This window comes from Myotis myotis, unplaced genomic scaffold, assembly GCF_014108235.1.
Source record: "Myotis myotis isolate mMyoMyo1 unplaced genomic scaffold, mMyoMyo1.p scaffold_m19_p_11, whole genome shotgun sequence".
Lineage (NCBI taxonomy): Eukaryota > Metazoa > Chordata > Mammalia > Chiroptera > Vespertilionidae > Myotis > Myotis myotis.
The window spans coordinates 75,736,462-75,761,901 of record NW_023416315.1 but is presented as its reverse complement, the minus strand read 5'-3'; the positions used below and the strand labels follow the sequence as shown (position 1 = coordinate 75,761,901).

Here is a 25,440-nt window from a genome sequence, read left to right as displayed (position 1 = left end):
GAATAAAGATGAAGGGAAATAAGGAAAGGAAAAATGTTTAAAATAAAGAAGGAAGAAAAAATTTTGAAAAGTATAATAGAAAGCAGATAGGCCCAAAATAAGAAAAAGAAAAAAATATGAGAAAGCAGTAGAAAAAGAAAAGAGAGAAGAAAAGATGAGTAGGAAAAGGGAAGAGAAAAATTAGATATAGGAACAAAATTATAGAACAGGGTTGGGCAAACTTTTTGACTCGAGGGCCACAATGAGTTCTTAAACTGGACCAGAGGGCCGGAACAAAAGCATGGATGGAGTGTTTGTGTGAACCAATATAAATTCAAAGTAAACATCATTACATAAAAGGGTACGGACTTTTTTTTTTTTAGTTTATTCATTTCAAACAGGCTGGATCCGGCCCGCGGGCCGTAGTTTGCCCACGGCTGTTACAGAAACTAGAATAATAACAAATCAATAAAGCAGATAGATAAAGAAGATAAATAAAAAACAAGGTAAATAAAGGAAAGAGAAAAGATAAAAAAAGAAAAAAAAAGTGAAGGGGCGTTCCACTTTAAAACTCTTTAATCTTATTGGAATTAAATTTGTATAAGAAGCTAGTTTTATTTTTTGTCATATTCCAAGACAATTGTTCTTTCTCCATACAATGAGTCAACGCCAACCTTTTCTTTTACTTTGTGATATTACCCTTCTATATATAACTCATTGATATGTGGATTTATCTATGATATCTATATTCCTGCACCCGCACTGGCAGCCTAATAGTTGCAATAGTTGATTCCTTCTCTTTACACCTTATTTCTTAATTTTATTTTGATACTGGGGGTCCGGTGCATGAATTCGTGCACCAGTGGCCTGGCCGGTGCATGAATTCGTGCACCAGACCTTTATTTTGATACTGGGGGTCCGGTGCATGAATTCGTGCACCAGACCTTGGCCTGGTCTGAGGGATTGGTCAGAAACTGGCTCTCTGACATCCCCCGAGGGGTCCTGGATTGCGAGAGGGCACAGGCCAGGCTGTTGGACCCCACTGGAGCACAATCGGGGCCGGGGAGGGATGCGGGAGTTTGGCCCCCCAGGGAGGGACACTGGAGGGCTCCAGGGCATGTCTGGCCCTTCTCACTCAGTCCCGATTGGCTGGACCCCAGTAGCAAGCTAACCTACTGGTTGAAGTGTCTGCCCCCTGTTGGTCAGTGCACGTCATAGCAAGCGGTTGAGCAGCCTTAGCATATTATGCTTTGATTAGTTGAAAGGATGATCAGACGACAGGACACTTAGCATATTAGGCTTTTATTATATAGGATGAATGTACCTCTTATGGCATATGCTTTTAAAACTTGTTTTGTGATTATTTTTTAGACATATAATTTATAGGAAAATGATATCCATGAATATGGGAATAATTTAGGGAAAGTTACATCCATGAATATGAGTGAAAATAAGCCATATTGAGTTAGGAAATAATTTAAACTGCTACATTTTAATAAGATCTCTGTTTCTTTTGGTTTTATATAGCAGGAATGATATAATTATGGACAATAATTAACACAAAGAAAGTCAATAGTGGAGCCCGCTCATGTGCAAAATTTATTTCTTTGAATGTAGTAGTTAGGTATTTATGAATAAATTGCTGTGATTTATGACAACATACAAAAAAAAAATCTACCTAAATTGTGTTTACAAAAAAAGATAAATATGACAACAGAGGCGCTAGACAAAGAATGTTATAATGTAATGGAATTTGAATAACCGTAATTTCTGTGTTTGAAATACCTTAACACTATGATTAACTAAAATAATGGTTTTAAGTTATGCTTTGTGGAATATTTAAGGCCTTTTGGAATGCCCCCAAATATCTAGGGAAAAAATAGTAGTGAGACTAAGTATTTGGATTTCAGATTCAACCAGAATGCTTGATTTTTATCTGTTTAAATAGTCTACCCTTTAGTAAGATTTTATTGGAAGATAGGAGTTTTGGCCAAAAATGTTTGGAAACCATTTAAATAAAATTAGTGAAATGTCTAAATGTTAAACAAAGATGGCATATGATGGCATTCATCTTTTTAATGCCTATGGCAGATATTGCTAATTGAACACAATATTCTTTCCTGCTGCAGATTCAGATTTAGTTGCCATACTGCTTTCCATATGGTCACTACCAATCAATCACTATAGGTGTGTGAGTCAAAACCCATTTACATCTATACACTACTAACTCCTATAATTTTATTGGACCTTCAGAACACTTATTTTAGTCTAAGAAAGGCATGATTTGAATCATTCAGTTTAAAGAAGGAAGAGGCAGGGAAAGAGAGTGGTTAAATAGGAAATGGATCTGGAAAATATAAATTCAAATATGTATTAAGGTGATAATTCTTACATTTTGATTATAAGGAGAAAATGCTCACTACTAATGTTAATTGTGTAAAGACCTACAATGCTCATTAAGTATGGATTTAAAAGGCAATTGAAATCAATCATGTTTTCAGTTGATAAACTTGAGACATAAATAATTTCATTATATACATTTAATAATTTTAAATTAAATTTATTGAGATGACATTGGTTAATAAGATCATACACTTTCATGTGTACCTTTCTGTGATACATTATCTGTATGTTGCATTGTATGCCCTCCACCCAAATTCAAATCATCTTCTGTCACCATACATTTAAAATTTTATCACCAAAAATTCAACTTTCCAAGTCAATGTAAGAGTAGGAAATAAAATCTGCATCTCTTGGAAATGCATCTCATGTTGTCTCCATAGGCCTTAGTTTCTACCAAACAATGGATTTAAAATTCTCCAAATTAAAATGTACAAAAGCATTTCATACATGCTTGAAGATTCACAAGGTAATGAATGCATTAACAATTATCTTTATTTGAGGTTGACTATGTTTTATGTTCTATGAAGTCATTGAACTAATTATGACATAAATTTAATTTAATTTTCAAAGCAGTAACAATTATTTGTCTCTTTTAACAGGGCTACTCTAATGTGATGCTGGGATTGGATTGACCTAGGATAGCATATCAAGGTTGACCTAGAAGTCTTATAGAAGATCTGGACAAAATAGGTAAGTGGTTTTTTAGCAATAATTCTCTTTTGTTCATTGTGTTGAATTCTGGGTGTGTGTTTTTCTAATTTGTTTTATTCTTTAATTTTTTTTGTTTAAGTATCTTTGCCCAAAGGTTTAAAAAACTTATCAGTGAATGATGTCAAGTACAGCAATAGGAATATTGACCGCTGTGTCTTTTCTTGGGCTTCCCATTTCATTCCTCAGTGTACTCTCTCTTACTATTAAACTTAGTCTCACTGTTTTTAAAAATCAACATAAATGGATGTAGAATGTGCATTTGGTTTTGAAATATTGAAATTATTAGGCAAGAAAAGCACTTGGAGTATTTTCTGTCACCATTATGCTGGCCTTTTATTCAGATGCTTTCAGTGTTATTTTATTAAGATTTGGTTGATATTGAGGCTTTGTATTTTATTAAGATTTGGAAATGTCCAAAAATAAAGTGATTAGCAAACTTGAAATATTTTCTGGGGGGAGTTTGATTTTTCTTGTGAACTTTTTGAGACCCAGCAAGTCACTCTTTAAAAAGAATTTGTTTCCCTGTCTGGTGTGGCTCAGTTGATTGAGCATTGTCCCATGCACCTAGAGGTCCCTGGTTTGATTCCTGGTTGTGGGCTTGATCCCCAGTAGGGGGTGTGCAGGAGGCAACTGATGGATGGTTCATTCTCATTGATGTTTCTCTCTCCCTCTCCCTTCTTCTCTCTCTCTCTCTCAAAAAAAAAATAATAATAAAAATATATTTTTTTTTATAAATAAGGATTTTTATTTTTTAAAAATTAAATTTATTGGGTGAAAATGGTTACAATTATATAGGTCTAAAATGTACAATTCTATGATACATGATCTGTATATTTCATTGTGTGCCCACTACCCAAAGTCAAATATTTTTCTGTCACCATATATATATATTTGACCCACTTTTTCCTTTACTACTCCTCCCACACCCCGTCCCTCTGGTAACCAACATAATGTTTTCTGTGTCTATGAGTTCTTATTTGTTTATTTGTTCTTTTCTTTTTAATGTTGCACTTCTTTAAATCTAATGGCAGTTTTCCTTGGTATCTATGTCAAGTCAGAGAGCTTTAAGTCCATTGTTTGGTCCAAAGCAAGGATCACAAAGAAATGTGTGATGCATTTCCAAGAGATGCAGATTTTATTTCCCATTATTACTTGATATATAATGTTTCTATAATATTAGTGTTTTAATGTCATCATTGGACTATTGTATCAATCAAGCAATATGTCCTAGGAGGCCAAATATGTAATAATATAATTATAAAAAAAACAAAAAACAAAAATAATTTTGGGCAAGGAGTTTTTATCACTTATCTTCACAGATTTTACTTCTCAAAAGAAAGAAACCATGCCGCCCTGGCTTCTTGAGAATATTTTTTCTTGTCCCTCCCACTCCACTCCACCTCAGGTTCCTTATCAGGGAGTGTAAGAAGGTCCTCATGATCATCACTGTTCTGCCTACATTGTTCCTCCCTTTTCTAAAATTTCCGTATCTTCCCTGAAAGATTTTTATCAATGAGCTTGAATTATACAGTCAAATATTTCTCAAGTAGTTTACCTACTAATTTGCCTGTGTACTTTTTCCTGTTTTGTACCAACTTTATTATTTTGCCAAATATGCAAACAAATTGATTCCATATTTATTTAAGTTTTTAGAGCATGTTGGCATCTTTTTACTTCATTTTATGCTTTTATTTAAAGTCAATTTTGTTCTGGCATAGCTTATGGTGTAAGTAAGGCTGACATTATTATCTTTTGTTTAGTATGTGGAGAGACTAAAAGACAGGAAATTCAAATGATTTTGGAAAAGTATAACTTGTTATGATTTTACAATTAATTCTAAACAATTATGTATTAATAGAACCCATGTATGCTAACGCTTAATCTTTTTCTTCTAGGTTATGTACATAATTTATGTTTACTATAGACAATGGTTAGGTGATATAATCTACCTTTGTGAGGCCTTTTAATATTTAAATTTTCATTTTTGGAGTAATAGGACATTTGCTTTAATAATATCGTGGGGGGTGGGGGGGGACGGGGAGGTGGGGGTTAGATTTATTAGCTGGAGTTACCTGACAATAAACATCATGGAACTTTGAAAAAAAATTTAAGAAAATAAATGCTTTTTATAAAATAAAGACACTTCTTCCCAAAAGGGAACATAATTATGTTGGAAGTTAGTCCTCAAAACTGCTTCTAGAAATTGCTAATTAGACTTTTTCTAGTCAGATGCTTATAATAGCAGTTTTAAAGTATTTTTTAATGAAGAGCAACCACATATAGGTGTAAATAATGTATATGCATAATGCCAATGGTTCATCTTAATAGAAAAGTGCATTTTAAAAAAGTGCTTTTTTCTTGGATATATATAGAATTATGAACCCTAGAGCTGGAGGTATTATGATAAGAAAAGAATAAAATTATGTTTAGAAGAAAGACTTGGGAGTCAGGTAGACAAGGGTTTGCATTCCTGCAGTCAGTTGTTAGTTTTTATTTAATAAACTTTGGTTAATTTTAAAAAAATGTACCTCAGTTTTCAAACAGTAGAATGAGGGACAGATGTAACTGTTTGGATTATTGTAAGAAGTTAGCACTTGATACATAGCTATTTTCAACGAATATTAGTTTTCTTCTTCCCTGTCTATCCCTCTGTTTTCTTACCCCCAAAATCCCTAAAGGGAGTATTAGGTGGGATCTTCCTATTTTCCCACAATTTGTTTTGTATTATCCTCATTCTATCTCTCAGAGCAGGTACATAACCTGCCCTAGGTTATACTTCTAAAATGTGAGCTAAAATGTTTCATAAAACATTACTGAGAATGTGTATATAGGTAAACAAGTAGTTGGGTGAGTGTGTGTGTGTGTTCTACTTCATAATATTTGCAATTTTTTGTTTCCATTGTAAGAGTATTAAATCAAATAAAATATTCATTTTAGTTATTTCAATGGAGTAGGAAAAGCTTTATTCACATACTTTTAAAAATGTTATTTTTCATAACTAATTTATTAAAAATTAGGCATCATACATGATAAAACATTAGCTCTAATTCTTAAGTTTCTGTAAAGTAAATGAACTATATAGAAAGCTGTTTGGCTGAGGGGTGCTGGGTCAGCGATTCAAATGCATGGTGTGCTGACATTCTTGGGAAAAAGCAGAGTAAGCAAGGCTGCAAAGAGAGAGGTTCTGCTGTATAGCTGTTGAGAATGCCATCTTGAAAATCAGTTTGCCTCAGATTGAGTTACGGTTGCAAAACAAAACTACCATATGTGAAACTTTAAACAAATAATTTCCACTCTCTAACCCTTAATTTCTGAATCTAGAAAATAGATCTGATAGTATCCACTATACAGAGCTGATCTGAGAACTAAATGTGTGAATACACATACAGAGCATAGTAAGCATTTTTAAAAAGTATGTTGTTTCATTCCCCAGTATATTAGTTTCAAAGGTTGACTGTAATATATAGGCCACCAGGCAAATATCCTCTATAACATTCTACTTTGGTCCAATAAATGGAAAAATGAGTTAATTCTGTAAATGTGCTTGTTCTCTGTGTTTTGGTTAGGAAATGTATTAGTTTTCTACTGCTATGAAGCATCTTTAAAAGCTTAAAACAAGATACGTTATTATCTCACAGTTTCCACGGGCCAGGAGAAAAGGCAGGGCTTAGCTCAGGGTCTCACAATACTGCAATCAAAATATGGACTAGACCAGTGATGGCGAACCTATGACATGCGTGTCAGAGGTGATACGCGAACTCATTTTTTTTGGTTGATTTTTCTTTGTTAAATGGCATTTAAATATATAAAATAAATATCAAAAATATAAATCTTTGTTTTGCTATGGTTGCAAAGATCAAAAAATTTTTATATGTGACATGGCACCAGAGTTAAGTTAGGGTTTTTCAAAATGCTGACATGCCGAGCTCAAAAGGTTCACCATCACTGGACTAGACTGCATTTTTGTTCGGAGAGCAGGGTCCTCCTCCAGATTCACTTGGTTTGGGCAGAATTTAGTTCATTGTAATTGTAGGATTGCAAACCTCAGTTCCTAGAGGCCCCATGTTTCCCATCCAGGTGGCCCTCTTCATATGCGGTTCATATAGCAACTTGATTCTTTACCGCCAACCGAAGAGTCTCTATGTTATGCTTGTTATGCTAACAAGATAGAGCCATGTATGTATGTAATGCATGTAGGTATATAGGTATATTTGCATGTGCATGTATATAGAATGTGGATATGGGTATTAACATAATCATTGAAGTGACATCTCATAACATTTTTCATATTCTATTGGTTGGAAGCAAGTCATAGTCCTGCCCACAAAGATTGGGAGGGCGTGAGCATTGGGGCCACCCTAGAGTCTAGGGTGAATTTCTTGATTTAAAATTCATATAACATATTATTTTAGAATTTTAAATTATGTAATATTTGATTAAAAGGAATATTGCCACAGATTGTAAAATTTTATTCTCAGTTAGGCTTTTAGTATAACTCCCAATAGGCCATTTTTCTCTTCCTAATATATGTCCATTATTTAAAGCTGGCTTACCACCAGACTAAAGACAACCTAACCTGATGTTTAATACTCTCCAAAACCAGACCAACCTAAATATCCAACCGCTTTTCCCCATTATTCTGATACTAGAGGCCCAGTGCATGAAAATTCATGCACTGGATGGGGGGGGGGGGGCCCCTCAGCCCGGCCTGCCACCTCTCACAGTCCAGGAGCCCTCAGGGGCAGGAGGCGACCCAACAATCAGGGGAAGGCAACGCCCCATCACACTTCTGCTGCTGCCACTGCCAGCAGCGCAAGCCTCGGCTGGCCCTGGTTACCTGAGCCTTGGGCGGCCCTGGGAAGCTAGGAAGCTGACATCCAAGGCTTGCCTGTGCCTCGGGCCAGCCCTGGGTGGCTGGGGGGCTGAGGGGACTGGGGGACTCCAGAGGCAGGCGCGAGGAGTGGCTGGGCCTGGTTGGGGGTGGGCCCCGCCTTGCTGTGCACCTGCTGCCCCGGTGTGGCTGAGGGGACTGGGCACCGCCATCTTTGAGGGCATGGCAGTCAATTAGCATATTCCCTCCTATTGGCTATGGGCACCGCCATCTTTGCAACAGTGTGAGGGTCAATTAGCATATTCCCTCTTTATTAGATAGGATGTACACCTTGAGCTATATGTCTACATCTTTGCCAATGCACATTCTATTGTTTCTCTTTTTCTATCTCTTTGAAGCACGATTACATTTTTAGCACTTCCATTCCATTTTTCCTGCTTTTTTCCTCCTTTGTACTTAGCCTGGGAATTTAATGCATAGACTCATATCTATATTATGTGTATTCTTTCAAATAATAATATCTTAAGAAATATTCACTAGATAAAAAATACCTTCTTGATTTAGAACAGTGGTCAGTTTGAGAGTCATACTCAGTTTAAGAATCATATTTCTAAAGATGTTCTTCATAAATTATACACTCTTATATTGACTCAGTAATCTGAAGTGCTCCTCAAATAACCCTTAATTACCTTTAAGAATTCATTACCATTTACACATTTAGAATTGATTGCACATGAGAAAAACATGACTAATTGGGGTCCAGAAGGTGGGTTGTGGTAGGCAGCCTTTAATGGTACTTAATGATCCTTGTCTCATTGTTTTTATACCATTGTTTTTCCTATAGAATGTGGAAGGAACAAGTGATGGTATGTTATAGAAGATATAAAAACATCTGTTCTTTCTCTCTTGTTTTCCTTCTTCCCCCTCCCACTCTCCCTCTCCTCTCTCTGTCTTATGACTTGTTATGGGGGAGGCTTGCTGCCATGTGGTGAGAACTAAGCCCTCTAACTGACAGGAAGATACTGGCAATAATCTTCAGCTTCCGTAGAAACCCTAAGCTTAAACCATCCAGCAGAACCACTCTCTGATTCTTGATCCTCAAAACTGTGTGAGATAACAAATATTTTTGTTCTAAACTGCATGTAATTTATTATGTGGTGATAGATAATGAATACATTATATAATACTAGAGGCCTGGTGCACAAAATTCATGCATGGGTGGGGTCGCTAGGCCTGGTTGAGGGATCAGGGCAGATCAGGACCAGGCCAATCAGGGCTTGAGGGCCCAGGCGGAGTCAGGAGGGGAGATGACTGTCGCCGGGCCAAGAGCGGAAGGAACAGATGCCAGATGCTGATGCTGCCCTCAGCACCCTGCCACCCCACGGTTCCCTGCCTCCCCCTCCTCCTCCCTCAGTGCCACAACACCACCAGGGGCCTGCTGGCCAGGGGAGGGACGGGAAGAGAGGCCAGAAGAGGTTTTGATCCCCAGTTTGGAATGTGCAGGAGGCAGCCAATCAATGATTCTCTATCATCATTGATGTTTCCATCTCTATTTCCCTCTCCAAAATCAATCAAATATATATTTTTAAAATGCAAAGGTTTTAGAAGAAGGTAGGGCAAGGGAGCTATTGACAGGGGGGCATTTGAGATCTTGCCCACATTTCAAATAGGATAACATAAGGTGGTCCTCAGGGGGTGACAGGTGAGCAGTGGCAGTGGGTGGAACAGGGCACTGCAGGCTGAGGAAGAGGCTATAATGACTGGGCATGTCTGTGACAGTGACACTGAGCGTGTGTTAGGGCCATCGCTGGGATCATTCATCCCCAAGAGGTTTTGATTCCAGACAGGAGGAGAAACCCAGAGATCAGTGGGCCTTTCTTGGCCTAGAAGGTGAGGCAGACGGCAGGAGTGGGCTGCCCTGCTTCCCTACAAGTGTAAAGACACAGTAAACATGGATGTCAGTTGGCAGCCAAGTCAATGCCCAGGCAGCCCTGATGGCTGTGTCCTGCCACTCTCTGGCTGTGCTGTGGTGCTATTGGCCAGGGAGGCCGAAGCCATGCCCCCAAGCACACGTAGTATATGAAGGGGTGGGCAGGAAACCAGAAGCTGGAAGTTGGAGCTGAGGCTGCCAGGCAGCGCTGCATCCACCATGGAGCTGGACAGGGAGCAGCTGTTGGTGCGACTGGCTTTGGAGTCGGAGGGGCTGCGCTTCCTGCACGTCACCAGTGAGTCCCCCATGAGCCGGCAGTGTGCCAGCAGGGCCGGGCGGGGCTTGGGGAGGCCTTTCCCTCCTGGAGCCATTCTTCCCAGGGTGGTAGCATTGGGCTGCTTTTATTTCAGTTTATTTTTTATTGGAAAGCAAGCTGAGGGCTTGTGGTTCCTGGGATCCCTGGGCCATTGCATGGTCTCCAGGCCTCACTGCGCCCCCTCCCGCTCCTCCTGGGTTGAGCATCTGGCCCCTGGTGGTCAATGCGCATCATAACGGCTGGTCGACCGGTTGTTCTGGTCATTTTGGTCATTCCTCCATAATGGTCTCTGGGCTTTTATTATATAGGTCATACTCCTAAAGTTTATTTCCACAGATTTCATCATTGCCCTTGGCTTTTGTACTGAATATATGGTCTGTAAGTAAATGTAATGGGATAGGCATGTATATGTATAAGGTAGCAAGTTAAGTGAATAGGAAATGTGAAATGTTTAGATTTCACCTAAAATACTGATTTTATAGAGAGGCCACTTTTAACCTCTTGTCCATTGATCACATCAATGCTGGAGAGCCGCGCTTACTTGAGCCTGGGCAGGTGTGGGTGCTGGCCTAGTACTGGTTCTTTTGTAGAAAAGCTGTTCGGAATAGTTAAAAACACTCTTACCTTTACTGAATCTGAGCTTGCAGGATATATTTTACTAACCTATCATGCTGGTTTCCTATTGTTTTTCTTTAATGTCTTCACAGAGTTGTAAAGAATAGAGTTACAAGAAAGCATCTTGATATATGTACATATCCAGGGTGTCCCAAAAACACGTAGACACAATTTAACAGATGATTGCTCAACTGATGTTGTTTTCTTTTTGGCCAGACTAACCTTTGAACAAAGAAATTCATCCTAAAATGCTACCAGATGTTTGAAAATGCAGTTGAAGAACAAACACTGCCTTTCTAATTGTTCAAAATGTCCCCCAAAAATGTATACACAGCCTAACAGCTGATAACTCAATTTTAACTACTTTTCAGGTTTAACTGATTTGAAATAATAGGTGAAGCCAGACTAAGCTTTGAGCAAAGGAAATTTATCCACTAGACTTTTTTATGGGGATACATAAAAGATAAAGTTTATGGTACAAAACTGGCAACAGTCTATTAATTGAGGGCTTACAAATACCAAACAAAATGATTTTTGATGTTTGTTATTCCACTGCTTTGCATTATCAGCAGTGCCTGGACCAGAACAGTCATCAGTTTGAAAATAAGCATCGACAAAAACAAAACAAAACAACAACAACAAAAACAACAACAACCAACTATTCATTTCTGTAGATTCTTTTAAATGTTGAAAATGAGCTGTATGTTAATGAGCACTGACTTTATAATCATTCAAAGTGTGTGTGCATTTTTTGACACTCTGTATGTGGGGTGTTGTGCTTTGAAATGTTGAATTCACTAGGAAAACAACACATTTGATCTCCAGAAAAGGAAGTTGAGAAGTATGTATCTGCAAATAATAGAGCAACACATTTTTGTTATGAATTCTCACTAAGCCATCATTCCATATTTCACTCCTCTTTATTTACCATGATGATAGAACCTGGGCAAAAATATGGTTTTATATTTAAAAAGAAAAATATGGACCCTTATCCCTATTAAAAAAAGAGAGTTTACATTTATAATTTAAAATTTTGGTTTAGAGTGACTCACTAGTAATATTTTTTTATACAAGATAGCCAAATATGGGTTTTAACTGGCCTGCTTTTCAGTCCAACTGAACATTAAATACCTTTATAATGGTTTTATTTGCTGGGAAGAGCACCATTATGATAATCTGCTTTTTACAGTCCATATCAAGTATGAACCAACATCACTCATTACAAAGTTTGTGCTCGGGGAAACATTTTCATGGCATCTATCAGTATTGCCCCACGCTTCTTGGAATTAGTCTTTAATTATATCATTTTCCAAAATGAGTTATTGCTCAAACTTTCTGATTGTGTTGTGGTTAAAATCTCATCCAGCAGCTACATTTAAACTTCTGTACAAATTTGTAAGGAAAGGTTCACTGGAACTACTTTATATTAATAATTGTATGAAAACATTATAGAAGAAATACTATACAGCTTGAAAGTTTTCCCCCCATATGGAATATAAAGGGTGAATATGAAACCTTATTTTTAACTGTTGGCAATTCAAGTTTTTACTATTGACTGCTGCTGCTGGAGAACAGAGAACTATTATTGTAGGTGACATGTAAAGTAAAGTTAGGTCTAAGGCTTTAGCTGTCAGCTTTATTAAGAAGCTCTTTTAGTGTTGAACCCAGCACATGGTATTGTACAACCAATGCATTTGAGAGCCTGAATAGAGCTTTCTTTCTCTTTACTGTGGCTTTAGTAGGCCCTGATCACACTTTCCCTGTTGCTCTGCCTCATCCAACTTTCTAGCTCAAACTCACAGCACAGTAGGTCTAATATAGATTGACACCTTTGCCAGAAGATGGAAACTGTGCCTCAGAGTTGCTAATGCTCACTGAACCAATTAATTGAAAATAAAGTAAATAAAATAAATTTTCATATGAGACTTCTGTGAAATCAAATGGAATAATTTCGCAGGTTTAATCCCATGAGAAAGGCAAAGCAGTGAAACAGATGTAAACACTTGTTATATTTAGTATAACAAATATAAAAATGCTCTTGCTTTGCCCATACAATTAAATGTTAAACACAATTCTCAACTGCCATATTTTTGGTCTTAAATAATGGGTCCTCTGTAAGAAAGTAATATGAGTAAAAACTTTTGAGAATACAATAGTGTGATGATTTTTTTCTGTCTTCTGAATGAAATGGAGCAGTAGCCTCAGAGAATGAAATAAACAACACAAATGAGTGGTTTTGCCAAACTGCATTCTAGAATTTTAAGGCTGGAAAAATAACAGTAATCCTGAGCCTAATAAAAGGTACTGGTAATCTTGAGTATTTTATTAATTAATTAATTAAGAGTATATGTTCACATGAGAACAGCCTTTTTAGAAACTATTCTGTGACATTTTTTTCCTTCAATACAATACTGTTAAGTTTATATGAAAAACTAGAGGCCCAGTGCATGAAATTTGTGCATGGGTAGGGTCCCTAGTGGCTACTGGTTGCTGACCAGGGCCTCCCTTTCCTGGCTGCCAGTCAAACTCCTGAGGGGGCACTTTGCATATTTGGCTTTTATATATATAGATTATAAAATACATATTTTATACTAGTATATATTATAATCCAAAATAATTTGTGGAAGGAAAAATGTAAGTTAGAGTAACTTTATCATCTTGAAACCTATGAAATTATGACAACAGAATATGATAACATAATAACATACATTAACATATTTAATGTGTGGAAAGTCTGATGAAGATCTCTTATTTGATCATTCATGTAGGCCAGATTAAATCAGGATAGAAGTAAATATTATAGAAGAAAAATCAACTAAGGTTTTTTGGTAAAAAAGTTTCTGAATTTGCTAATTAAAGACATTCTTTCTCTTCAACTGTATAAAGAATCATTTATATTAATATTTTCTTCTGCAGTTTTTCTTATGGTTTCTCCAAATTCAAGATACTGTTCATTTACGCTCCTCTTAAATATGTAGTTTGATTCTAAAATTTGACAATACATTTTATTTCTTTCTCAGGTAATGATTAATGCTTACTTTTAGTTATTTAAATACATTTTAAATTTAATCCATTGAATCCATTTTTCTCTCATCTCTAGATACCCAATTGTCCACCATTTCTAACAACTATGAACTAGTTATGCCATAATGATTTCAACTAACTTCGTCATCAGCTAGATGCAAAACATACATTATATTCTTATGTGAACAATGAGCCATTTAAAAGAAATTTTTGACATACTTTTTTGCTCTTTTAAATAGTATTATCAATCAGGAACAGCTGAGGTTATTAGCCACAAATTTAACCCTTTCTCCTCGTTAGGGTTCAGTCAGTCTCAGGGTTCAGTGTGTCTCTGACAGCATGAAGGCTGGAAAAGAATAAACCTGCTTCATGATCTCTTGTGAGTGAACTGAAAGGGAAGTTATCACATTTCCGTTTTCCTCATATAATAAGGCTAAAAGTGTAATTAGCTACACAATATTTATTAAGTAATAAATATGCACCCCACGATGTCCCAGTCAATGATGTCTGAAACATAGGATGGTGGTCACATAACATTCTAATGGAACTGAAAAATTCCTATTGCCTAGTGAAGTCACAGCCATCATAATGTCATACAATAACACATTACTCATGTGTTTCTGGAAATGTTGGTATAAGAAAAAAAACGTGTGTTGCCAGTCATATAAAGGTGTAGTACATTCAATTATGTACAGGACATAATTGATAATGATAACAAGTGACTATGTTACTGGTTCATGTACTTATTTTATTATACTTTTGTCATTGTTTTAGAGTGTTGTCTTTTTATTTATTAAAATATGTGTGCTATAAAATAGTATCCTGTGCTATGCTAGTAGCAGCCTCATAAGTCTCCTGTTTACCAAGTCTCTTAATTGCATCATTTTCTCTTGGCCTTGATTTAATCTCACATTATGGCCCCTAAGTATACAAAATCCACTGCTAATATTGCCAGTAAGAGACTGCATCAAGTGATTGATCTGGAAACAAAATTAAACGTTATTAAGGACTACAAAGGTGGAAAATCAGTGATGGTTATTGCTTAATTTCACTGTAGCTAAGATCTTGAAGAATAGGAACAAAGTGACAGAGGCTGCTAAAGGATCTGCTTCATTGAAGGCAATGAGACTAACAAAAACTTGAGAAGGCCCATATCAGACATAAAGTAACTTCTACCGACTTGATTGAAGACAAGATATCCCTCAAAGCAAGAATTCTTCGGAAACTCTAGGTAAACTGACTGTGGAGGAAAACTACTTGGCAGGGCATATATTCAATATGGATGAAACCTCCCTATTTCGAAACAAATGTCTAGAAGGACTTTCATCCATAAGGACGCCAAGTTAAATCCAGGTTTCAGGGCTTTTAAGGACAGGATAGCAGTCTTGGGGACAATGTTACAGACTGCAGTTGAAATGCAGTGTTCTAGAATAGTGAGAACCCCAGGGTCTTCGAGCACATCAGTAAGCACACACTGCCAGATACTACAGGAGCCATTAGTAGTCACAAGCGACTGAGCTCCTCTTCCAAGATGCCCCCCTGAATTGATATGTCAGTGAAATGAGAAGTACTGTTAGAGAATAACAAGCCTTACAACATTTTGCTTAGGGTTGGTAATGCTCCTGGACATCTCCTTTGTTTATACCAGTATCAAAGGGATATTTCTCCCTCCAAAGACTCCTTCTTTTTTTTTAATATATTTTATTGATTTTCTACAGCAAGGAAGGGAGAGGGATAGAGAGCTAGAAACATCGATGAGAGAGGAACATTGATCAGCCACCTCCTGCACACCCCCCACTGGGGATATGCCCACAACCAAGGCACATGACACCTAACTGGAATTGAACCCAGGACCCTTTAGTCTGCAGGCCAACGCTTTATCCACTGAGCCAAACCAGTCAGGGCCAAAGACTCCTTCTTTGATCAAACCAATGGATTGCTAAGTTATAGCAGCTTTTAAGACCTACTGCCTGAGGAGGACTTTTTCCCACACTATTGCTGCAACTGAGGAAGACACTGACACAATTCTGGAAGGATGATTGTATAGGTGACTGCATCAAGAACATTGCTTGGGCTTGGGATGATGTCACAAAGGAGTGACACCTGAAGAAGACATCTTAAGGTTCGTTTATGACTTCAAAAGATGCGCCAAGGACTTTGCAAGAATCAGCAAGGCTGTGGTTGAGATGGCAGACAACTTTAACCTGGGTGTTGATGAGGATGGCATACAGAAGCTCCTGGAGTTGGTTCCTAAGGAATTAACTAATAAGGAGTTAGAACTGGAACAGGAAAGCATAGCTGAGGAAGAGGCAAGACGAAAGGCAAAATGCATGAGAATAAGAAGAACCTCCAAGAAATTTCACAGTGAAGGGTTTAGCAGATGCTTTTGCAAACCTCAACAAGCTCCTTTAAAAGTTTGAAAACATGGACTCCAACACTAAAAGGTTTTCATTATCTGCTGACAAGCAAGTTTATGATTGAAAAAAAAGAAACATATATCCTTTCTGATTGGCGTTTCTGGTTTAGCAGCACAATTTATAATAGCTAAGATTTGGAAACAACCTATGTGCCCATCAGCAGATGAGTAGATTAAAAAACTGTGGTACATCTACACAATGGAATACTACACTGTGGTAAAAAAGAATAAACTTTTATCATTTGCAACAGCAGAGATGGAACTGGAGAGCATTATGCTAAGCGAAATAAGCCAGTTGGAGAAAGATAAATATCACATGGTCTCACTCATATGTGGGATATAATGATCAACATAATTTGATGAACAAAAATAGATCCAGAGACAAATTGCAGGGGAGGTGTGGGTGGGGGAGGTTAGAGATCAACCAAAGGACATGTATGCATGCATATTAGCATAACCAATGGACACAGACACTGGGGTGGTGGGAGCTTTCCTGGGGTGGGGATGGCTGGTGGGGGGGGGGGTCAATCGGGGAAAAAGGAGACATATGTAAAACTTTAGATGATGAATAAAAAATATATAAAAAAAGAAAAAAATAAAAGAGAAAAAAGAAGCAAACCACCATGGACATACAGTGTTAATAAATTGTACAGTGGTGTATACTAATGTTCTAGGCCAGTGGTTCTCAACCTTCCCAATGCAGCAACCCTTTAATACAGTTCCTCATGTTGTGGTGACCCCCAATTTCATTGTTACAAATTGAACATAATTAAAGCATAGTGATTAATCACAAAAAAATATATAATTATATATGTGTTTTCCGATGGTCTTAGGTGACCCCTGTGAAAGGGTCGTTTGACCCCCAAGGGGTCGCGACCCACAGGTTGAGAACCACTGTTAGGCCTTCACATTCACTCACCACTCAACTGACTCACCTAGAGCAACTTCCAGTTCTGCAAGCTCCATACATGGTAAGCACCCTACACAGGTGTGCAATTTTTATATTTAGATATTTTTAAATACATGAATACATGCCATTGTGCTACAATTGCCTATAGTATTCAGTACAGTAACCTGCTGGAATGTAGTTTCCGAGCTGTAGGCTACACCGTATAGCCCAGGTGTATAACCCATCTAGGTTTGTGTAAGTGCAAGCTTTGATGTTTGCACAATGACAAAATTGCCTAGTGAAGCATTTCTGGTAACATATCCTTGTCATTAAGCAACACGTGACTGTAATTTTAGTGTTCTAGTGTTCTAATGTTCTTATATTTGTTTTTCTTCATTGTTATATTCTACATATTTCTTTCAAATATGTTAAAGCCCATTTCTCTATCCAGAACCTCATCTTATTTACTCTGGACTCCAACCACTTATCCCATTTGAGATTTTGGTTTTCAGTGTGAATTTGCCTTCAGAAAATCGTGTTAAGAAATGTTTTCTTGAAATGTGGAGAATATCACCTGGAGGGTCACAGAAGCTCTAGTCCCTTTAACAGTACATTCTAGATGTTCAACATGACATACTGCAAATAAGGGGAACTTGTAGTAGAAGAGGTGCATGTAGTGAGCCTGTTCCTGAGCTCATCCGTTATTTCTTTTTTGTTCTTTAAAATTTATATTTATTGTTGAAAGTGTCTCAGATATCCCCTTTCTCCCTCCCATCGACCCCTTCCACGCTATTCCCACCCATTATTTCTTTATAGTCTACCTTTTCTCTAGTCATCCATTGTTCCTACTTTGCCTTTACACTTACTTCTACTTTTTAAAATATTTTATTGCCTATTTATATTACTAGTTTGGAGATAGTATGTGTTCTTTTAGTCTTAGTGTCTGGTCTCCTAGCCAGCACTGCACCCTTGGTTCCAAGTGGTGGTGATGGTTGTGGTGATGGTGATGATGATGATGATATCTGACATTTATTTAGTACCTGGTACTCTTCTAAGTGATTCACCAACATTAACTCATTTAATACTCACAATCTATGAGTTAGATACTTGTGAGGTAGAGACCATTATTGTCCCCATTTTACAGATCAAGCAGGGCCCAGAACAGTTCAGTAATTTACCCAATGTTTGTTCTACAGCAAGCATGTCAAATTTGCGGCCTGAGGGCTGCATGTGGCCCACAACGAATATTTTTACAGCCCAGTCAATATAACAGTATGTAAGAAATGTTTTAATAAAAGTTTTATGACTTAATTTTTACAATATCCTGTTATACATAATTTCTAATAACGAACTACAACGTTCACTAATGACTGATTACTATAATCATGTTGCATTCATTTCCCGTACGCGCCTTATGCACAGGTGCACCATTTCTCTCCACTAGTACCAGCAGCGAATATTTTATCAGCTGATTGCCATGTCATTAGTCTTGGACTGACTTGTTTGGTGTGCGCAACAGGAAATATTTTGCTTTCGGAGAACAAGAAAAATAGGTTTATGTGTGTTATGCTTATTCATTTGTGCAGTTATTCAGTGTCTGGTAAGATAATATTCAAGAAAAAATATTAATTTTTATTAAAATGTTCTATTATTTTATGTTAACAGTTACTCATTTATTTCAGCCCTTTGTATTCAGCATGTCTCTATCAAAATAAACCTACGTTTCTATGAAATTTGAAGCTTTTTTTTTTTTTTGAGGCCCACATAAACTTAAACCTTGTTTATTTGGCCCATGTTAGCCCTTGAGTTTGACATGCTTGTTCTACAGCTTATGTGTGGCAGAATTCATAAGGCAGGCTAGGTCCAAAGCCCTCCACAGCCTCTCTTCTCATGTGATTCTATGTGACCCAAAACAGTATATTTTTAAGCATAAAGAGGTTTATGGTGCAGTTTGCCACTCATTAAATGTTTGGAAGCTAGCATAGTCTAAATGAGTTAACTTCTAAATTATAAAATGCATTTTAAAATAAATCACCTTTCTTTTTTCAAATGGCAAAACATGGATTAAGGTATGAAAATGTTAGTAAGTAAGAATACATTAAATCTGTTTAAGAAAGAAAGACAAATATCACATGATCTCACTCATACTTGGAATCTAAAGAACAAAATAAACTGATTAACAAAATAGATCCAGGGACATAGAAGCATGGGACAGACTGAGGAATCTCAAAGGGAGTGGGTGGGGGGCGGGGGGGAGATTAACTGAAGAACTTATATGCATATATGTATAACCCATGGACACAGACAATAGTGTGGTGAAGGTGGGGTGGGCTAGAAGGGGTAAATGGGGAAAAATGGGACATCTTTGATACTTTCAACAATAAAGATAATAAATTTAAAAAATAAATAAGTAAATTGGTAAGGGGCCCCGGCCTGCCAGACATCTGTGCTGTCCTTCGGCAGCCCACCCACCTCCTCCAGCACGTTGGGCGCCACAGCGGACACCTGCCTGCCATCCAGGTCTCCTGGGCCATGTGGCCAGACAACGGCAAGGTGGCCAGGATCGTCCACAGAGGAACCATCCTGAAGATGTTCGAGGAGGCCAGGCCCATCATCAGCACCTGGCACCCTAGGAGCCAGAACCAGGAGTGCTGCTGGCTGCCCTGGCCCAGGTCCCGCCCATGGGCTTCCTGTCGCTCCTGTGCACTGGCGAGGTGGTGCTTGTCAGCTCGGAAATCACCTGCACCTCCGAGCACTCCTGGAAGTACAGGCCAACGTGATGTCCGGAAGCATCCTCACAGGTACTAAAAACCAACCTCCAAGGTCACCCTTGCTATGTGCACCTGTTGCTGAGAAGTGTGCAAGAGTTGTGTACTCCCTCCAGGAGCGGGAGGAGGAGGGCCGCAAGCTGTAGGAGGCCCAGAAACGGGAGCATATGGAGACTCAGTGGAGCAGCCAGGACATCCAACCGGCCCCGAACCCAGAGCTGAATGCGGTCTGCTATAGCCAGTCTAGATTGGTCCACTTGGCGGGGCCTGCAGACTGTAAGCTGCATGGCTTTGTGTGTGGAGGTGTCATCATGAAGCTCATGGAAGATGTATCAGGAATCGTGGCTTCACGTCACTGCAGGACCAGCGTGGTCACGGTTTCTGTGGATGCCAGTAATTTCACAAGATCAGGAAAGGGTATGTCATCACCATCTTTGGGCGCATGAACTTCAGGAGCAATAATAAGTCCATAAACCTATGTTCTTTTGGACACTGAGCCTGTGGTGGAGAAGCGCTACCGGCTAGCGAGTGCCTTCTTCACCAAGTGTCCCTAAGCTGGGAGGGCAAGTTGCTGCCTGTGCCCCAGCTTCTGCCCAGGGCCTAGGACTAGAAGGGCTTTGAGGAAGGCAAAAGGCGGTACCTGTCAATGAAGATGAACTGACTGGGCCAAGCTGAGTCTTAGCTCTAGACACTCCTCCTGCTGCTGCTGCTGGATCCAGAGCAGCCCAATGTCTAATCATTTAAGAAGTTACCCTCTTGGCCCACAACTCAATTCATGCTGAGAGGTGTGTGCATTATCTGCCTATCACTGTTAACATGCACTCTCCTGAAAACCTGTTCACCAAAGCTTTATTTATGTCATTCCACACAGTGTTGTCCTGGACACCTGGAGGCATTCCCTGGAGCCCTGGGGAATATTCCACATACACTGTATGATATCTAAAGACTCCGGTATCACTAATAAAGCTGCTGCTTGGCTGGCGGGGGCGGGGTTGGGGGGAGGCAAAGGGGGAAGAATTGGTAAGAATGATGTGTAATTAGTTTCTCAGTCAATTGAAAAGAATCGTTTCATAATTACTTAAAAATTTATAAGCTGACCATGCATTCAGAAACTTTTTTATTTCCACTACAGGTTGAGCAATTTTCTTATGTAATTATAAAAAAGATGCATTATAACTCAATTCTGAAATCTTAAAAATATGCACCTTATACCTAGACCACATTATATACATCATCCAGGGAACTTCATGATAAAAAAGGATTCTATCATCATTTACCATAGAAAACAGGTGTACATTGTGCCAGTCTCAGCCTGTCACTGTACTTGAAGGAGACACTACTGGTTGTTATTCCAACATGTCCTCTCCGCTAACAGAACACTGATGTTGTTCAGAGATAACTTATTACTCCACATAACATATGCTTCATGGGAAACTGACCCTATCCTTAGCTCCCACTGGTGGATACTGACTAGTTTAGGCCAATTATGATAATTCCATTCCCTTGCCAGAACTTGTTTATTTATATTCTATTAAATTAATAAATATTAAATAATGTTAAATAAATTCATTAAACATATAAATAAATTTGGTATTTGATTAATTATTTATAATACCTGGAGCCCTTCTTACCACTTGAGCAAGTGAGATAGTAACTTTTTTTCTACTTAATCCTTTTTTATTTAAATTATTTTGTTACTTCGGGCTATAAATATGCTAATATACTCATTTTAATCATTATTTGAGGATTTGGACCCTAACCAGACTTTCACTTTACAGTGATCTCTATTTGCATAATGCAGGATCCACTTAGGGGAGAGGACCGAGGAGCTTGAAGGGGAAGACAGGGATGGGAGTGTATCTTTCAAGAGTTCAGAAAGGTTATTAAAAGAATTGAAAAATGGTTTCTGGGTCCTTTGTCTTCTGAAAATAATTTACAAAAATTAAAGAATTACATAGTAGCTGGTTACATGCTTATGTTATGACAGAAAGATTCCTGTGTTTCTGAGAAGTTTCCTTACGGAAAGTGTTCCTCCACTCTTTTCAGCACCTATCCCTACACACACACACACACACACACACACACACACGCATGTACACTCACAATTTACCCACACAGATAAAACCCACTTGTGGTGGGATTTTGCAGGGAATGGAAAAATAGATTTAAAACATCTGGTTCAACTTTTTGTAGTCCTATATCAGGCAATTAGATATATGGTTTCTTTTTTCCTCATATCACAGGAAGAATCAGCCTAAATAACCATGGGAAGAGAAACTGGTTAAATTATAGCTTATCTAGGCAATGCTAGTTAAGTCAGTAATGCAGGTTACAAAACACTGTTTCAATGACATATATATATATATATATATATATATGCTTAAATTGTTAAATTACTTATAAGAAAATTACTAGAAAAATTTTATATACACACCAAACTATTACCAGTATTTATTTCTAGGACAAAGTTATAATATTTTAATTTTCTTATATAAATTTTCTGTATGATTTAAACTTTGTTCAATGAATATGTATTTTTCATGAAATAAGAAAAAATTAAAATGAAAAAAAATATTAAATTCTTAACCAGATGCAATTCTCTAATTAATATGCAATTTACTGCTACATACAATTAATCTGGTGCCCCATTGGTCAAGCATCCTCAGTAATAAAGATTTAATATATCCTTGCTTTCATTTCTGCATAGGGTTTCATTGTTATGTTATTAAAATATAATTTGTGAAAATACTGTAAATTGAGATGCAGGTGATTTCTTTCTCTATAATCAGTACTTAATCTTTACTGATTATAGTTAATATTTCCCACATTTTCTCCTCTATACATCCAAATAAGTGATTTGAAATGTTCTGTAACAACTTTAAAAGCAAAACATTTAAGAATAGAAAACAAATCTGCACTTTAAAAAGAAGACATGTTACCTATACAGTGAGTAATGAGCTAGATATTTCATATATTTTATCTTTAAATATTTCATGTTTCTTATGCCACATTATTTTCTATATTTTTAACATTATTGTTTATATCATTAATATGAGAATGACAAATAATATGTTTGACCTTAATTTGTCAATCATTTAAAGGTTTATAAGATGTTTAATTACCAAATGCTATAATCATTTTTCATCTCATCATTTGATATATAATGTAAACTGAATTCTTTCCCTGTAGTACACTGTGTTTCACAGATCAATAGATTTATCAAGGGCTTGAAGGAGAGTTTTAAACATTCAAGGAAAAGAAGAAAAAATATATTTCTCTTTTAAAATGGCTTAGGTAGTCATTTCATCAACTTCACAATTATTTTATTTACTCCTGTGAATAAATCTCTTTATATCAATAGTTTTAGAGTATTATAGCTTCTTTAAATAAATTAAATTATAGTGTTAATCAGATATTTTACTCAAATACATTGAATACTATATAGCACAAATACAGAAGCAGATTTCTTGAATAAATACTGTTTTTGAGACCCATCTTGAGTGACTTCATTTAAAATATGACTCAATATTTGATACCCTCCTTAAATATTATTATAAAACATAATTTTAAATTATATCCATCTCTTATTTGTTATAAATAAATTGTCATACTGGGTGGTTTGGAATTAGAAGAACAATTGTTTCTTCTTTCCCATCCCTTGGATGCTCATCATTCCTGACCAAATGTCATTGAAATGCAATTAGTAACAAAAATATTTAAAATTCATTGAGTGCTACTCTGTGTCAGCTTTTCTAATCACGTTACATGTATTAACTCATTTAACATCTCAACAACTTTTGTGAGGTAGCTATTGTTATTCCCATTTGACAGATGAGTTACATAACTTGCTCAAGGTCACACAACAAATAAATAGAAGAACCAGACTCAGGAACTTGTAAGTGGCTCTACACCACTTATGCATATTATCCCTTGGGCATACAGGAGAGCAGTAAGAAAACTATTGGAATTTTAAAATGCTATATGACTTTTTTCTATATCCCTAACCTGTGTTACGTGGAGAATGAAATTTACGTATTGAAGTATGGGGTGCTCTTTTCTATTACCCAGAGAGTGTCAGGTCTGGTATTTGATTTTATCCCACTTACAATCTAACACCTCAGCCAATTATTGCTTCAGGGATCCTGGCAAAACATATGAAACCCTTAGATCAGAGGCATGTGTTAGTTACAGCACAGCAAGCAGCATGGAGCATCAATAAGCATGTTTGCATCAGGTCCCTTGCTCCCAAGTGCTGTGGGCCACAGAGGTGCTATATGCACAGGGAGTATATGTTACAGCTGAGGAACACTTAGCTATGGAAATCTGCCTGCTTGTTGTTCCAAAAAGATATAAAATCTCATCCCTCAAGGTTCATTGCTGCAAAAACAGTCTTGAGCAATGGGCCAGGAAAAGATAGAATAGGGTCTTGCATTTTTGGTGCATTTGTAAAAGCTGTAGGAGGGCCAGATGGTGAATGGAGAGTGTCTTTTCCACCCTTGAACTCTACACTGTGTTTGTTTCTTATTGATGGTCTAACAGGTTGCCACAAACTTTGTGCCTCAAGACAACACATTTTTATTATATTACACTTCTGGGGGTCAGACGTACAAAATGGATCTCACCAGGCTAAAATCAAGGTGTCAACAGGGTGTGTATCTTTTCAAGGTCTCCAGGGAAGAATCTGTTTTCTAGTCTTTTCCAGCTCCTCAAGGCCATCCCATGCCTTCACTCTTGGGCCTCTTCAATGTCCAAAGCCAGCAATGGACAGTTAAGTGTTTCTCACACCACATTATTGTGAAGTGGCCTCATCCGCCTCCCTTTTCCATGTTTAAGATCCCTCTGATTAAAGTGGAACCACCAGATAATCCTGGATAACCCCCATATTGTAAGGTCAGTTGATTAGTAACCTTAATTTCATTTGTAACCTTAATTCCCCTCAGTAATATAATGTAGCAATTTCATAGGTTCCAGGATTTAAAATGTGGACATCTTTGGGAGGCCATTATTTTGCTTACCACATACATTGTCTTGGCTTTTGGTGAATTTTCATGAGTTGGCTACCTTGTTGGCCATTCTGATTAATCTGACTGATAGAGGTTGAGGTCAAACCATTCAATTTGTCTCATAAAGTATTTAATTAAGGCAACTATTAATAGGATTTAAACAGCCAGATAAGAACAACTGCACTATTGATCTCAGTTATGCCCCCAGAGTCCTAGACTCAGCCAATTTTGAATAAATACTAGTAGTTCTTATTTTAGTAAGCTAGGATAAGTGTAAGACCAGTCAATTATCCATTATGACCCACACAAGGGAGTTTAGACTGACATGCTAATCTTTGGTGTCATTGCCAATAATTACAGAGGAAATAGATGGGCAACCCTCCAATGAGAAGATAGTGTATGGCCCATTATTCCTCACATAAAAACATGTAACTGAAGGCACCCATTTCTCCTCTTTGAAATTTGTTGCTAAGCTTTATTCCTATCACCATTTTCCATTAGTTTGATTAAGTAACATGGGGAAATGTCACTGAATTGCTGCAACTTTGATTGCTG

General features: G+C 37.4%; 1 protein-coding gene and 1 pseudogene across 1 annotated transcript in view; both read left to right on the top strand.

Annotated features, from left to right (window-relative positions):
- FOXP2 (forkhead box P2) overlaps positions 1-25,440 on the top strand; it is a 691,137-nt gene that overhangs the window by 237,568 nt on the left and 428,129 nt on the right. The window contains exon 3 of the mRNA XM_036328924.1: positions 2,982-3,072. The gene's annotated coding sequence lies outside the window, so the exon portion shown is untranslated. The remainder of the gene's footprint in view (positions 1-2,981; positions 3,073-25,440) is intronic.
- Positions 10,074-20,543, top strand: LOC118665810 (annotated as a pseudogene).